Genomic DNA, 17,219 nt, shown 5'->3' on the forward strand with positions numbered 1-17,219 from the left:
CCTACATGTTGAGGCATGCCATCAAGAAACTGATGGACTATTCTTGAGGCAGTAGAGGGCAAAGAAGTCTTGTATCTAGCATATGCAAAGCTACACATACATTGCTATCCACTGCCAGAGGTGTAGCTAGTGGCTGTGGTGAGTGATGCAATCCCCTGATCTACGACCCTCCAATTCCCTAATTGTAAGTTGAGTAGCCAAGAAAAAAAGTCCTCAGCAATGGAGGCTTTATAGCTTTAGGTTTAAAGAATGATCTTCTGTTTCCTCATCAAATTTTAAGAGGAAGCAGTGGCACAAAATAATTAAGTTCCCCCTTTCAGCAGAAGAACAATGCATTACTCAAAGAAAACAGCACTACGTAATTTGATAAAATGATTTAGAAATGAAGATGATGTTATATGAGGTGTACAGAGAACAAATCCTTCATTATGCATGGCAGAGTGGAGTGCTAACTCTTAAAAATAGCTGGAAAAAAAGATGAGTATTTATATTTTACTATGTCAGAAAACTAATTACATTTGTGATAATATTATTATATAAAGTCATGAAGTCTTAATGCGGGACAGTTTTATATGAGTAACTAGCTATACTTTCTATTACTGCATTACTCCATTCTCTGCAATTAAAGAAAGTAAACAAAAACATTTATAATGTTAGAGATTTATATAATGTTGACAAAAACACAATGCCACTGCTGCATATAGTAAAGCAGTATGACTTAATATGATTCAATTTGCTGAGCAAATAGAGAACTTAATGCCAACAGATTTTGTATTTTCTTACTTCAGGTACTCTTCTCCTATGATTCCAAGATGGTCACAGCAAGGAAGCACACTTCTTAGTCATCTCCTGACAAAAATCTACAATCTAACCGAATCAGGGCATCAGCACTCCATCTAACTCATCACAAAAAGATAATATTACTACATAATAGATACTGAATCATCTATGCTGCAAATTTCATAAAAAATATAAAGAATTTATACTTATCTGCTAGAACAACATGTGCTGATCTGGGTTTCTCTCAAGCAGTACATGCCTCAACAGCAATTCACAGGAAGCTACACAAAGAAATAAGCTTCTGATAAATATTGAGCTATGGATTCAATGGAAGCTCAAACATCAAAAACAAGATTCTCTCAAATAGCCACGCCTGACAAAGAAGTGTGTTCAATGAGACAAAAACCTATAAAACAGCAACCTGACTTGCAAAAACAAACTGCCAAAAATGAATTCAGAACAACCCTTCTTTATGGATGAGCTCAGGGCAGCTTTAATATCCCTGCAAGTAGAATTCCATTCCTTTTCTACAAAATTAAATACCTTCTGAAGCAATCTTGATCAGATACTAACCAGACTACAAAAAATGAAGTGAAAACTGTGGAAAATGAAATGAAAATAGAAGAGATCCAGAGAAGAACTAAATCCACAGAAAAAAAACAATGTCTGAAATCCAATAAAAAATAATAGGCTAGGAAGCTAGATCGATCTTTACTAGAAAGGCTCACCCAGACTCTACTACACTTTGCTGTGAGGGAAAGGTTAGTTTGTTTTTTATTTGTTGCATTACTTTATTGCCTTTTTCTATTTTGAATACTGTGATTTGTTTTATTAACCTTGTGTTTTACTTGTATTCTGCTTTTAACTGCATATTAAAACATGAAAAGATACCTCAGCTCTGTCTCTTGTGAGTCAGGCAGAAATTTTTTCTCCACCCTTCCAAGTTGCCTTCCCCTTATGTTAATTTGACCATATATCTCATTTCCTTTCTGCTTTTACTGGCTTGTGTGATTAAGTGCAAAATTATCATTTTGTGAAATCACTCCCCTTCAACTATTTAAATTTATTGGCCATCCTACTTTATTCCATAGTACCAGAATACAAAAGTGACCACCCCCTTTCAATCTATCTTGCTGTTTTAAAAATAGTGACTCTCCAGTAAATCTTAACTTTTTAGACAGGTAAAACTTAAGTTACCTACTTTCACATCTAACTCCTGTAGTGCACACTGCAGTGTTTAGGATAAACCATTTTTTTCATCTTACCTTTAAGCATCCCTGTGACTAGCACTTGCTTTAAAACCTGCTGGAAAGCATTAGGAAGTATTAAACTGATACAAGCACTCAACTGTCGTTGTTAATAAGGAGAAATTAATCGTAGACACTAAACAGCCTATAATTGCAAAGTACCTTGCTAAGGTAAGGGAAAACAGCTCTTGTACTTTACAAAAAAAACAAAAACAAAAAAAAAAGCACCAAACCAGGCATGTCCAAGGGTCAGCTTCCGGTGATTTCTCCTGTCCACCTGGTGAATCTGGGCATACTGGGGCAATGCAACAATTGCCTCATGTACACAGACAACCCTCTCCTCCTACCAACCAACACTACAACATGCAAGAGATACACTTACACAGCCAAACTGGAAGCAAAGCTCTCTCCACCCAAGATTACGCTAGACATTCAACAGGAGAAGGTTAATACCCACACTACACATCAAGCAACACATAGTCCTTCTAAACCCACAACACCAACACCCACACATAGCAACACTAAACCCACATATGTGGAGGCCCTTAACAGTAACCTGCCCAAGCAACAAGGACCTCTGAAGCTGAAACGCAAACAAACACCAATCACAACCAAACTGTCACATACCTCACAACACCAGTGTGCCACCCAACAACAGCCCCTAAGGCAAGACAACGTACCCAACACTTTAGTCATCAGTGACTCTATAGTCAGGCACACTGATGTCCCACTTACCAGGGTCAACAAGGAGAAAATTACAGTCAGCTGCCTGTTGGGCGCCAGGATCTGCCACATAATGCATACACTCAAGTAACTCCACAACAAGTACAAATATGACTCTGTCATTGTCCATGTTGGAGTGAATGACTTGAGACATACCTCCCTGGACTACATGAAAAGAGATGTGGAAGAACTCTAGGATCATGTGGCCCAGGCAGGTATGACCCTAGCCCTGAGTAGCATCCTGCCTTCGTCCAGAATGATACCACAGTATAAGGACAAAATAATTGACTTCAACAATTGGCTAAGCTTCTGCTGTCATTCAAAGGGGATCCAGTATCTGTCTGCCTGGGATGACATGATCGACAGACCATGATTGTTTTGCCAGAGATGGTCTGCACCTGTCGCCCTTGGGATTCAGGTTACTGGCTAAGGCTCTTACCACCCCTATAGTGCCTTTTTTAGGCAATGTTCAAAGGACAAAACCACCACTGTAACAGGTAAAAGCATGCAAAATCTGAAGGTAATGCTACTCAATGCTAGAAGTCTAAACCTCAAAATGCACTCTCTCGAGGCACTCCTAAACATGGAGAACATCGATATCTGTGCAGTAACTGAGACCTGGTTCAAGGCTCCAGACAGCACACCTGCAATATCAGGCTACAACTCTTACCACACTTTCTGGCTACCAAACCGGGACTGAAACACTAAAGGTGGAGGAGTGTCCATATTCACCAAGGATATTCACAACACCAGGCTAGTTGCCCAATACAATATATCTGAAATTCTCCAAATGCAACTAACACTAGGTAAGACTGCAATCCAAATTGTAGCTTGCTACCAGATCCCCCACCATGCTCCAAGATTCTCACTACACCTTTCTAAACATACTGGAAAATATTAAGATACATCCAAATACCCTAATACTGGGTGATTTCAACTACCCTGCCATTAACTGGGAAAACTACACGTGTACTAACACCTTTGCCCAATGGTTCTTGGAATTCATAAATTCCAATGCCCTGGCTGGATTAACTAATCCTTAGTCACACCAGGGGCTCCAGTAGCCTTGACCTGGTCATTACCAGCATGGGAAATCGATGATCCACACCTATGGTCACCCCCTCGTTGGTCAGGTCTGACCATCAGCTAATCACCCTTGACATTCACATCCAACCCCAAATCCCAGTAAGGAAACCTCTGTAAAAAAATTCTCCAAAGCCAACTTCATGCTACTCAAGTCAGAAGTGACAAACTTCATGACACCCATGCAGACGGGAACTGAAAGTTCGACTGCTGAATCTTACACTAAGGCACTGTATGAGCACATCCACTCGTGTATGAATCATGCCATCCCCAATAGAACCAAGATGCTCTCCTCCAAAAAAAGGAAGCCATTCTGGTGGTCCCTTGCCATAAACAAACTTTACAAAAAAAGGAAGAAACTGATGCAGAAAAGAGGAAAATCCCAGGATGCAAAAAACTCCCTTACCAGCTGAGATCCCTCATAAAATCCTCCAAAGCGAGTTATGAAAATAAAATTGCCAACGATTCTAAAGATAACCACAAGGCATTCTATAGCTATGTCAAGAATCTAAATGGCAATGTTCAGATCTGCTCTGAGCCACAACAGAATGGCATTAAATATACTGATCCCAAAGATATTGCAAATATCCTGGCAGATCGATTCAGTGCATACTTGACCCCCCCCTCTCACCCCCTAAAGGGCCCATCTCAACACCAAAAGATTGCCAAATGCTGGTAATAATGGCGACACAAGTAAAAAATGCACTCTCCAAAGCTAAATATACAGCATCCATGGGACCAGACGACATCCCAGGCCGTGTACTACATGAACTACAAAATGAAATGGCACCTCAACTAAGTGTCATGTTTAATCATAGCCTCACCTCAGGCTTCATGTCCACTGAGTGGCACACAGCTACAATTCTCCCACTCCTCAAGGGGGATCCACCTTGGATCCTGGGAGCTACCGCCCCATCAGTCTAATGAGCCTGATCTGCAAGGCCATAGAACGTATTATCATGGAACTTATAAACAGAGACATTGGCAACCTTCAAACACTGGACCCCATGCAGTTTGGGTTCATAAAGGGCCAATCTTGTCTCCTGAACCTGATTGACTTCTTTGAATCAGTCTCCAGAGCCTTGGACAAGAGTAAGGTGGTACACACAGCCTATCTGGACCTCACCAAGGCCTTCAACACCACCCCCCTCTGTTGAATCATAGATAAACTTACTTAGCTGGGCAGTAATCCCTACATCACTCGATGGGTTGCCAACTGGCTTACTGACGGAACCCACACTGTAAAAGTTACTGACTCCAAATCCAGCTCCAGACAAGTGACAATTGGAGTACTTCAGGGTTCAGTCCTGAGACCACTCTTGTTTGGCATCTACTTCTCTGAAGTACAGGCCAACACTAAGGGACTTTGTCTAACAAAGTTTGCAGATTACTGCAAACTGGGAGCCATTATTGAATCCCCAGATGATGTGGATATTCTACAAAAGGGTCTATAGCCTAGTACGAACCTATGAACCTATAAGGCGTAACAATGTGCTCATTAGAGGTACCCCTGAAACCTATGAACAAGCTTCTCTACAAAATGTAATAAAATAAATCATTGAGCTATTCTTGGACAACAGTGCTTCAGCCCAGCTTGTTACCATAGAAAGATTTCACCGTGCATTAAGAAAATCACAAACTCTTGAAGCTCCAAGACAAGTTTATGTGAAAATTTTAAATGCAACACATGCTAATATAACCATACAAGCTGGCAAAACTAAAAAAAAGAAGTTCTATGAAAAGGCAATAGAATAGCAATTGCACAGGACCTATCCTTAGCCATTAAGCAACAAAGACAAGTCCTTTCACCTTCTGTGCATACTTAATAAAACATAAAATAAAATTCAAAATGAAGTATCCTGCTTCCTTACATTTTCAATACAAGGGGTCCGCATACCAAGCAAACAGCAAAGATCAAGCAATTTCTGACTTTTTAAAAGCATTTCAAAGAGATCCCTCCAAAATAACTAATAAAAAGTAACAACTAAAACGGTATGCATCAGGATTTAAAATGTAATTATACTACAAATTACCTTAAATCCAACTAATACAGGTGTTGCTAGTCTTATTACTTATTTTGTTAAAGTTATTGAAGGCAATTACCATTTTTTTTGCATGAAAAAAGTCTCTATAGACTTTCCTTTCTGTGGCATCATTCTAAAGCCATTTTTCCTGGAAGTTGAGCCTTGTCTGAAGTCCCCTGACCACTGAACTAACTCACAGTGCGATGTCAGAGCCAATTCAAGTCTATGGTAACCAATAGGTACCAAAAGAAGTAAAAAACTGTGTGACTAAACCAAGAGAGCCAATAGAACGAGCAGAATGACATCCAGGAAGTAAAGTGTAACAAAGCAAGGCTGAGAATCAAGTGGTAACTGGATGGCTCCCAGGACTAAGATCTTACAGGTACTGTTAATTTCACTGTAAATAACCATCAGTAGGTCTTAGAAGACAGTTGTGGAAGAGACAACAATATTTAAATAACTGAAAGACTGGAAGGTAAGAAGAAGAGAGAGAGAAAGGAAGAGAAAAGGATAGGAAAACATTACTGCAAATGTGATCCATACACAACAAACTATCCATGCAGGAATAAGCATCATGCTATGGGGACATAGACAATATATCCTTGCAAAGAATATTGCCTCATGTACTTGTGCATCCAACATTTTTGTTTTGCCTTAATAGCAGACAGAGAATCTTAGAAGGTCACAAATGGTATAATTTACTTGTTGCAATGCATTTGTAATATAATGCCTATAGTGGAAATAGCTCTATTTAATATAGGCAGATTATATAGAACTGTAGTATATAGCATATGATCATATTACATTGTTTTGCATATTATACAGTAACAGAGTCTACTGCTTTATCAAGATTGTTAAATTATAGATTGAGGAAAACACTATCCGCTGCACTTTATAGCAACAACAGAGAAATCCTGTCTTATCTAGCTACCCGAGTGATATTGTGTGTCAACATAGGACGTCTAGACACTTATAATTAGTCTCAGGGTCTTATATTAAGCTAAAGTATGGAAGTTACAGGATAACAGCTACACTTAACTCCTGACTGGATTAGCAATGCTTATGTTAACCACAACTTAAAGCTTCTGTCTGTGTGATGAATATCCTGGCAGAGTTGTGATGTTCCTTGGAATATGAAATATTCACTGTAAGATAGTTAGCATTTTTTGTGTTTTTAGAAGTTTAAATTCTAGTATTATGACTATAGTATTTGTTTACTGGTTCAACTTTTCTCTTTCAGAGGATAGTGGTAAGTAGTCAGGCACTAGGGAGTTTTCTGAAAAGTGCAATGTCACCTTTTCTTTCTTTTAACACATATATACTACTAAGCATATGCTGCCAAACACTCCCCTCACAGCATTCACAGTTACTTCTTTAACAGGGGTATTTAAACTCATCATTATCGGAGATGATTAGTGTAGCCTCATGGAACATAAACGGTTTGTAAAGCATTAAAAAGAAAAAGCTAACTTTGCACCTCATATATCAATTAGACTCAGAAGTAATCTTTTGTACAAGAAACTCACATCACTAAGGAACAATGGGACAATGATATAAATAAAATATCAAGTGGATTCAACAAATATTAGCAGCCAGAGAGAATACTGCATCAAGAGGGACAGTTGTAATAATTAAAAAATCATTTAAAGGGAGCATTATCAAACATATACAAAAGGCAGGTGGTGCTACTTCACATGCTAGCATCCAGCTTACAAAAACCCTTACTATTATGTAATGTCTATGGTCCTTGCAGCTATCAGCTTGACTTTCTAATTGAAATCTATAACTTGTTACTAAAACACCCAGACCATCTGATTAAAATTGGTGGAGACTGGAATATAACAATAAATCCATCTAAAGATAGATCGAATAAAAATAATAATCCATCACCCCAAGCCACCACCTTTCTATCAGAATTAATTGAAGACTTTAACCTAGTGGATCCCTTTGAACTAAACAACAGAGATAGTTTAAGAACCAAATACACACATTTCTCACCCGCCCATAAGACATGGTCGAGAATTGAATATTCTCAATCTCACAAAGCATCGCTGTTAACGAAGCTCATTATAACTCAGAACCTAGATCAATATCTGACCACTCAAAAATTAATATAATAATAACACAACATAAATCTAGGTTTAGTACATATAATGCTTCAAACTGAACTCTAAACTCAAAGTGGAGCAAGAAATTATTGACTCACTTAATCAATTAAATGAAAACTTTACAAACAATAATACTCCTTTAGATATTCAATGGGCAGCCTTTAAAGCCACAATGAGAGGTATCCTGATTCAAAAAGCATCATTCTATAAAAAACTAAATAGAGAAAAAAATAAGTAACATAGAGGGTAAGCTAAAACTAATTGAACTAGAACTAAAAAAAATACTCACCTACCCCTGAGAAACAAATGGCAAGCTTACAAAAACAACTAAATGAGATTCTAATGCAGCAATATACATTCATAGAACTAAGAATACTATATAAATATGCAGAATGGGCGCAGACCACCTCCAAAATGCTAGCGAGACTTATTAATGTCAGAAAACCCCCCTTGTAAAATTCAAGAAATAAAATATAAAGATAAAACCCTTAACTCATATAGTGAAATAATACAGGCTTTTGAAGAAATATTTCAAAACATCTATGGTCCACAAGATCATATACACAATGGCCAAAATTTTTCAGACAACTTAGAATTCCCTCAGATTATGGATACTCAGTCTAACAACCTAAAAGGTCCATTAACAGTAGAGGAAGTATAAAAGGCTATTGAAAAGCTAAAACTAGGGAAAGCACCTGGTCCTGATGGGTATGTAGCAGAGTTCTATAAATGCTTCAAACAACAATTAGCACCGATACTTTTAAAAATATACAACCATATAATATAATTTGGGATATCAGACCTATATATTAACAGTTCCAAGACAATATGTATCCCAAAACCAAACACTGATTCCAAAAATCTGAATAACTACAGACCCATTGCTCTAATAAATATAGATTTGAAGATACTTTCAACAATTCTAGCATTCAGAATACAGAAAATCCCTCCACATATAATTTCACCTGAGCAACTAGGCTTTATGAGTCAATGGCAAGTATGGGATAATACGCTAAGCATTGATGCACTAACCCACCTATGCAGTAAGGACAAATCCCCTAAATATGCTTTATTAGTGGATGCAACAAAAGCCTTTGACAGAGTCAATCAAAAATTCCTCTTTTTTATACTTCGACAATTTGGATTCCCACAAGAATATATAACAATGATCAAAATGCTATATAGTAAGGTAACTACAACACTTTATATTAATAAGAAAACATCTAACCTGAAAAAGATTGTTAATGGCACCAGACAGGGATGTCCACTCTCACCAAACCTTTTCAATTTCTATATAGAAGCACTACTTCTACTAATTAGTCAAAGAACATACCATCACCTTATTTCAGGATCAAAAACCCAAATAAAATACACAGCCTTTGCAGAAGACCTAAATATTTACTTTCAATACCCTAATACTGATCTTGGTAAAATCTTAATTTCCATAGACAATTTCTCCCAAGTATCTAACTACACAATTAATCCTAAGTCAGTTATCTAGTCACTAAACCCCCTAAGCCATAAGGAATTTTATTTTCCGGAAACTAATATAAAAGTGGAATATACTTTGAAATATTTAGGTATAATCTTTAGTCATAAGCAATCAGATATGATTAATAATAACATATTTAAAACTTGGACTAATATAATCTGCAACATTAGCAAATGGGAAAAGCTTAAACTTTCTACTTTATCAAAGGTCTCACTTGTTAAAATGGACATACTCCCTAAAATTTTGTACTAAATGAATGCCACTTTCATAAAATTCCAGCTACCTTCCTTAATAAAATTAAAGTTCAATTAGAAAAATTCATATAGTACCCAAAGAGTACAAGAATTAGTTACAACAAACTAATACTACCAAAAGAAAAAGGAGGTCTAAGCCTTCCAGACTTCCAACTCTACCATGAAATTATTAATGCTAGCCTGTGTTATTCAAATAGCTAACTACGGTCCATTGCATAATGAATGGTACCCATTATGGATTAAATTATCTCACTAAAATATTATTCCATCTATCTTACTGAAATTGGTACACCTTGTTTGCTCTAGCATAGACTAGATCCAGACCTGCTGAATCTAGCTTTGTTTATATGCTTGTTGTTTGTTTGCTTGTTATTTCCCTGGAAGCTATTTCCACCTAATACGCGGCTTCTCAGCGCTTCTGTGGATCACTAGTGATATCTGCATTGCTTACTGTACTAGTTCCTTGTTTCACTTGAAAGAAAGTTACTGTTTGTCGTTTTTGCATTTAGTTACTTGTAACACATTGCACTCAAGTTACCTGGCACTTGCTCACTAAAGCAATTATATAAGTCAGCACTAAAAATTAAAAGCACTACACCCTCACTCCCCACTGGCCCTTGTTTTCAATTATTAAGGAATTCCCGATATTATTCTAGCATGTCCAAAGGTCAGTTGTCAATCTCCTCTCCGGTCCAGCTGGTGAATCTGGGAATCTTGAGGCAATGTTATAACTGCCTCATGTACACAGACAACCCTCTCCTCCCACATAACACAAATACTTGCGAGAGATGCAGCTATTTAGCCAAACTGGAGGCTGAGCTCTCTCAACTCAGGACTGGCAAGACCAGACAGGAGGAGAAGGCAACTACACACACCACAAAACCAGCCTCACATAATGCTACCACACCACTGAATCAAACACATAAACACACAAAGACATACTCGGAGGCACTGAGTAAAAATTTACCTAAACAGCAGAGGCCTCCAAAGCAGACACCAAAACAGCTGCTACCTCAAGACACCCCACAAGCAACACATAAACCACAAAAGCAGTGTGCAAAGCAGTCACAGCCCTTAAGGCCAAATACAACACCAAACATACTTGTCATAGGTGACTCCATAGTCAGACACACTGACGTCCCACTCACCAGGCTGAACAAGGAGAGGGTCAGAGTAAGCTGCCTATCAGGCGCTAGAATCCGCCACATAACACAAGCACTCTGGTCACTCCACGGCAAGTACAAATATGACACAGTCATTGTCCATGCTGGTGTGAACGACCTGAGACGTACCTCCCTGGACTACATGAAAAGAGACATAGAGGAGCTCTCTGATTATGTATCCCAGGCAGGTATGACCCTGACCCTGAGCAGTATCCTTCCTTCACCAAGAATGATGCCACAATATAGAGACAAGATGATCAGCTTTAACAATTGGCTTAATGTCTGGTGTCATTCAAAGGGGATCCAGTGTCTGTCTGCCTGGGATGACATGCTTGACAAGCCACGCTGCTTCACAAGGGACGGCTTGCACCTGTCACCCCTGGGATTCCGGATATTGGATAAGGCTCTTGCCACCCCATAGTGCCTTTTTTAGGCAAGGCTCAAATTCTAAACCTACCACCCTAGAAAACAAAAATGGGAAGAAACTGAGGGTAATGCTGCTAAATGCCAGAAGTCTAAATCTCAAAATGCACACACTCGAGGCCCTTCTCAGTATGGAGAACATCGATGTCTGTGCTGTAACTGAAACCTGGTTCAAGGCTCCTGAGAGCACCCCGGCACTATTAGGTTTTACCTCATATCATGCGTGCCAGCCCCAAAACCCGGACCACACCACAAAAGGAGGGGGTGTATCCATATTCATAAAGGATACCCACACCTCCAGGTTGGTGGCAACGCACGAAGCTTCGGAAACCATCCAGGTGCAACTAACCATAGGCAAAACTGCTCTACAAATTGTAGCATGCTACAGGCCACCCTCTCAAACTCAGGAACCCCACACAGCCTTCCTGAAGACACTGGAGGGTATAAATGTATCTCCAAACACCATCATATTGGGTGACTTCAACTACCCAAATATAGACAGGGAACATTGCTCAAGCCCTAACTTTCTAGCCCAACAGTTCCTGGAGTTCATAAATTCAAATGCCATGGAACAGCTAGTCACTGTTCCCACGAGAGGAGAAAATATACTAGATCTCATTATCACAAACTTGGGGACAAAATGCTGCACACTGGAAGTATATCCCTCATTGGTGAGATCTGATCATAAACTAATCTCACTGGAAATCCACATCCCGCCCCCACCCCAAACAAAAAAGACCACAGTGAAGAACTTCTCTAAAGCAAACTTCACACTACTCAAGACTGGTGTGGTATCCTTCAAAGCCCCTGAGCCAGTGGAAACCACAACCCAAGCTGCGGAAGCCCTTACAAATGCCTTCTATGAACACCTCCAGGACTGCATGGATCAGGCAATCCCAAATAAAACCAAGACTCTTTCCACAAAGGGCAAACATCCAGTCTGGTGGACCCCAGCCATTAACAAACTTTACAATAAGAGGAGAAAGCTATTACATGATAGAACAAAATCCATAAAAGGGAAGTCACCCTGATCATTATTAGTAAAAAATACGAGCACTCATAAAATCAACTAAGGCCAGTTTTGAGAGAAAAATTGCCATGGATTCAAAGGACAATCATAAGGCCTTTTTCAGCTATGTTAGGAACCTGGGTGGAAACTCCCAGATATGCTCAGAATTAGTCCAAAATGATACAAAAATCACTGAACCCACAGACATTGCCAACATACTGGCAGACAGGTTCAGTGCAAACTTCACCCCCCTCTCCCCCCCTAAAGGAGAGTTAACTATCCCAGCAGAGTGTAGCCTCCCAGACATCTCAAATGCGCAGGTGAAAGCTGCTCTCTCTAAAGCTAAAAACACAGCATCAATGGGACCAAATGGTGTCCCCGGCTGTGTGCTACACGAGCTAAATGAGGAATTAAACCCGCATATAAGGCAGCTGTTTAATCTCAGCCTTACCACAGGATACGTGCCCAAGGAGTGGCGTACGGCAACTGTGGTCCCACTCCACAAAGGCGGTGCCTCTACGGACCCTGGTAATTACCGCCCCATAAGCTTAACAAGTCTAGTCTGCAAAGCTATGGAGAGGATCATAATGGAGCTCATAAACAAAGATATAGGGGACTTGCAGACATTGGACCCGACCCAGTTTGGCTTCGTCAAGGGCAGATCATGCCTTTTGAACTTGGTCGACTTCTTTGAAACAGTCACCAAGGCCATTGATGAGGGAAAGGCAGTCCATACAGCCTACCTTGACCTTGCAAAGGCCTTCGACACAATACCCCACTCGGGTATTGTAGAAAAACTTACCAGCTTAAATTTAAACCCATATGTCACAAGATGGGTTGCAAACTGGCTTAAGGACAGAACCCACAGGGTTAGAGTTGCTGGCGCTATGTCAGACTCCAAGCCGGTCACAAGCGGTGTCCCACAGGGCTCGGTCCTTGGCCCCTATTGTTCGGCATCTACTTCTCAGAAGTACAGGCCAACATGGGAGGACTTTGGCTGACAAAGTTTGCAGATGACTGCAAACTGGGCGCCATAGTGGAAAGTGCATCGGACACGGATATCCTTCAGAAGGGACTCATGGAAACAGATAGCTGGTGCCAGAGCCATGGCCTGAAGTTAAACGCCAAAAAATGTATAGTCATACCCTTCGGGAAAAACAAGGTAACCCCAAGCTACCATATAGGTGGCAATCCACTAAGCACAGAAGAGGTTATCAGGGACCTGGGGACCCAGGTTGACAGTGGCCTTTCTTTTGACACTCACGTTGCTAAAGTGGTTAGAAAGACTTTCTACATTGCCCACCTGATCATGAAGGGATTCACATCCAGATCTAGTGAGGTCATTGTTCCCCTGTACTCTTCACTTATCAGACCAATGATCGAGTACAATGCCCCATTCGGGATGTATCGCACCCGACATCTGCAGCAATTGGAGAGACCCCAAAAGTTCCTCACCAAAAGGATAAAGGGACTCCAAAATCTGTCATATGCTGCCAGATTGAAGAAAATCCAGCTCTGTTCAGTTGCATACCATCTGCTCAGAGGTGACATGTGCCTGACATACAAGGCCATGTCCAACCTGGAATTAATGGACATGCTCCACCTCAAAAAATCCAAATCCACCAAAACCACTAAAGCAAGTGACTTAAACCTTAGCACGGATATAAATTGGATGTGCTGGAGGGATAGATTTATCACTCAGAGACTCCCTATGCTGTGGAATAAAATCCCGGTCCATGTGAGGCAGAGCACCTCGCTGGCTCTGTTCAAGAGAAATCTTGACCTGTGGATGGGAGATCGTAGGTTTATCCCGGGAATCATCTCTGTGTCACTGCTGGACAGAGGCACAACAAACTAATGGGCACAGTATTTTTTCATATAAGGGGTGGCGTAAGCCACAAAAATTTGGGCTAGGCTTATAAATGCCTTAGGGCAGATAGCCTAGTATAAACCTATGAACCTATGAACCTATGAACCCAAAAGCAATTCCCTTCCTAAATCAAGAAACCCTTAAGACATTAAAAATTCACCCAGTTTTAATTAATAAATGTGAACTTTTCAAGAAACTTCTAATATCATTAAAACTAAAAGATAGAATTACTTTTCTACAACCAGTACCCAACAATCCTAATATAAAACTAGCAAACTCTATGTTAAACTTAGATAAAAATACATTAATAAAAAAATCATACAGTATGGGACTTCTACCAGTTACAAAACCTATCAATAGAAAACATCAAAAACAACTAATAAATATAATGTCATAATAAAACAAATCTTATACTTAGTTAACAAAATAACTAAGGATATTATTGTAAATGAGCAAGATATCAAAGTAGCACAACAAATTCAAAAGGTGTTCTTATACAAAAAGAAAATGCTCTCAAATATGTATAAATTAATAACTAAAATTAAATAATAAAATACAATCCTATTTTCAAAGTATTGGGAAGAAAAATGGAGTAACTTGACAGAAAATCAGAAGGAATTAGCCATTGGAAACACCATAAAACTGATGCCATTTAAGAAACTAATATACACTCAGATCATGATCTTCAATAATGCATACCATACGCCTGTCCATCTTAACAAATTTAATCCAAGTCACCAAATTTATTGTCCTTTTTGTCCTAATAAAGAAGCTGATATTTTACATATCTTCTGCAGCTGCAAAAAAGTTTATAAACTGTGGTGCTCACTGAGATTTCTCTAAGAAAAAACAGCCTACTCAAAATTTACTCTATCATAGGAAACAGCGATACTACATATTTTTAAGAGCAATAATAATAACCTCATTAAACACATCACTATAATGCTATGTGCCTTATTAAAATTTTACATAGCAAAAAAAAAAAAAAAATGGCTGGATAGGTCCAAACTTAACTGGACAGAATACAAGAACATGGCAAAAAACATGTATTAGCTAAGAAGCTGTATACCAAAAGTCAAAAGAAACAGGCATATTATCAGAACTACTGTAAATTTTTAATTGATATTTTATCATGAAGTGCAAAGTATGTGAATATGCATGGTTATTAAACACTCTCTTTAGTTAAAAGTAGTAACAGCATCAACTAAGGTGACATTTTTGTAAATATGTACATAATGTATAGTATTTTAGATGTTCTGTGTTTCATTGTTGGTGTTATGCTTCAAGATATACTCTTATTGTATTAACATAATGTATAGGTCAATTGGTTTACTATATTCATGCCTCATGACGTATCATAACACAATCATAACTTCATGGTAATCCTTTGTTGTCAACTTCAGCTAATTTGAAATTGTTTTCTTTTTATCTTTTTATCACAGTGTGTGAACAGCTAGCTGAATAACTTGCTAGTGTTATGCAAATTGTAACATCAACGACTTCTGTTGTACTTTATATTATTTTTTATTTCAAATTATGAAAAAAAATTAATAAAAGGATATTTGAGGAAAAAAGGCACTCTTCTCCTATATGTATATTTTATAAGTTAGCAGTAATAGGCTGAACATTCATCTTTCATTTATTGTAAAATCTGTACTAGGACTGCAAAAAAATGGCAATATATGACTGGCTGGCATTTTTGCTGTTGTGTATAGTGCCACATCTTAATGAAATGAAATGTATACACATTATATTCTTACTACAAAACATATGTTGAGTAGATTAAGGAAATTAAATCATTGGCCTTCCATTCTGTTCTCCCATTTCTCTTTCCTTGGGTCGTAAATCTTCACTTTTTATATCTTATGAGCCATAAAATAAACCCATAAGAAACTAAGAGATTCAACAGGTTTGCCAGGAATTATTTGCATCTACATAGTTTGTGAGGAAAATGATTTCCTTTATGCCCACTTAGAAGAACATGGTGGGCAGGATTCATGCGGATAGATGGCATGCCAAATCAAGGCTTTTGTAACATAGTGGTAACACACTGTCACTGTAAAGCAAGCAAGAACAAATAAATGGTAACAATTTGCATGCATGTCTGAGCAGCTGGCTGTGCTCCAATAGCAATTCTAAAAAGCAAAAGACAGCCAGAGTGGAGCAGACAAGATGTGAATTGTATAGTGAGGTTTAGCCACACAATGATCCTCATGAGACTGGATTGCAACATGTAGTATGAGTTGATGTTTGTTAGAACTAGTTACTGCAACTTGCAACAGAGTATAAACACTTGATGTCACCTGGACAGTTATTGATTCCATGAAAGAGGATTAAATAGGAATTGAAATATTGGATAGCTGAAAATAGCAAGGAGATGTACACATGGAAAGGAAATGAAAAATAAATGAAAAAGAGGTAGGAAGGAAGGCAGGGTACATGTTTTGTGCATATTGGTCCTTCAGTTTATCTAGCTATACAAATAGATAGATTGATACAAGGGGCACGGTGGTATGATGAAAAGAGTGGTAGAAAAACAGAAGAATGGTTGGGATGATTGTCAGTGGTTACAAGCAAACAAACCCCAAAATATTACACACAAATGGGTAGATCTGCATGCTTAAGTGGAAGACACGGGCTGGACAGGGACAAACAGAGGGTGGGTGAAATGCTCATGGGAAGGAGTACACAATGAACTAAGGATGAGTTGTTGCACAGTAAGATGAAAGTATACTTGTGCTGGGATACTTAGTGACATGGGCAGTGAGATGGCTGCTGACTAACCAGCAAAGATGTCAGCGAGACCCATCAGATGGCTATGATGGTTCAGCATATCTCATATAGGGGGCATCATACTATTCTGATTCTCCAGTGACAGGGACTTGCTAGTTGTGAGTATCTGTAACACACTCCAGGAAGAACATTGTTTCAGCTACCCTTTTGGAGATTGCACTGTCTACCACCTCCCTCATCTTCTGCCGTACTGACAACTGGGCCATAACAGACAGCTGATTATGGCTACCTCCCTTGAAAAGGTCAAACC

Source organism: Protopterus annectens, chromosome 2.part0 (assembly GCF_019279795.1).
Source record: "Protopterus annectens isolate FY-2018-M chromosome 2.part0, PAN1.0, whole genome shotgun sequence".
NCBI lineage: Eukaryota > Metazoa > Chordata > Ceratodontiformes > Protopteridae > Protopterus > Protopterus annectens.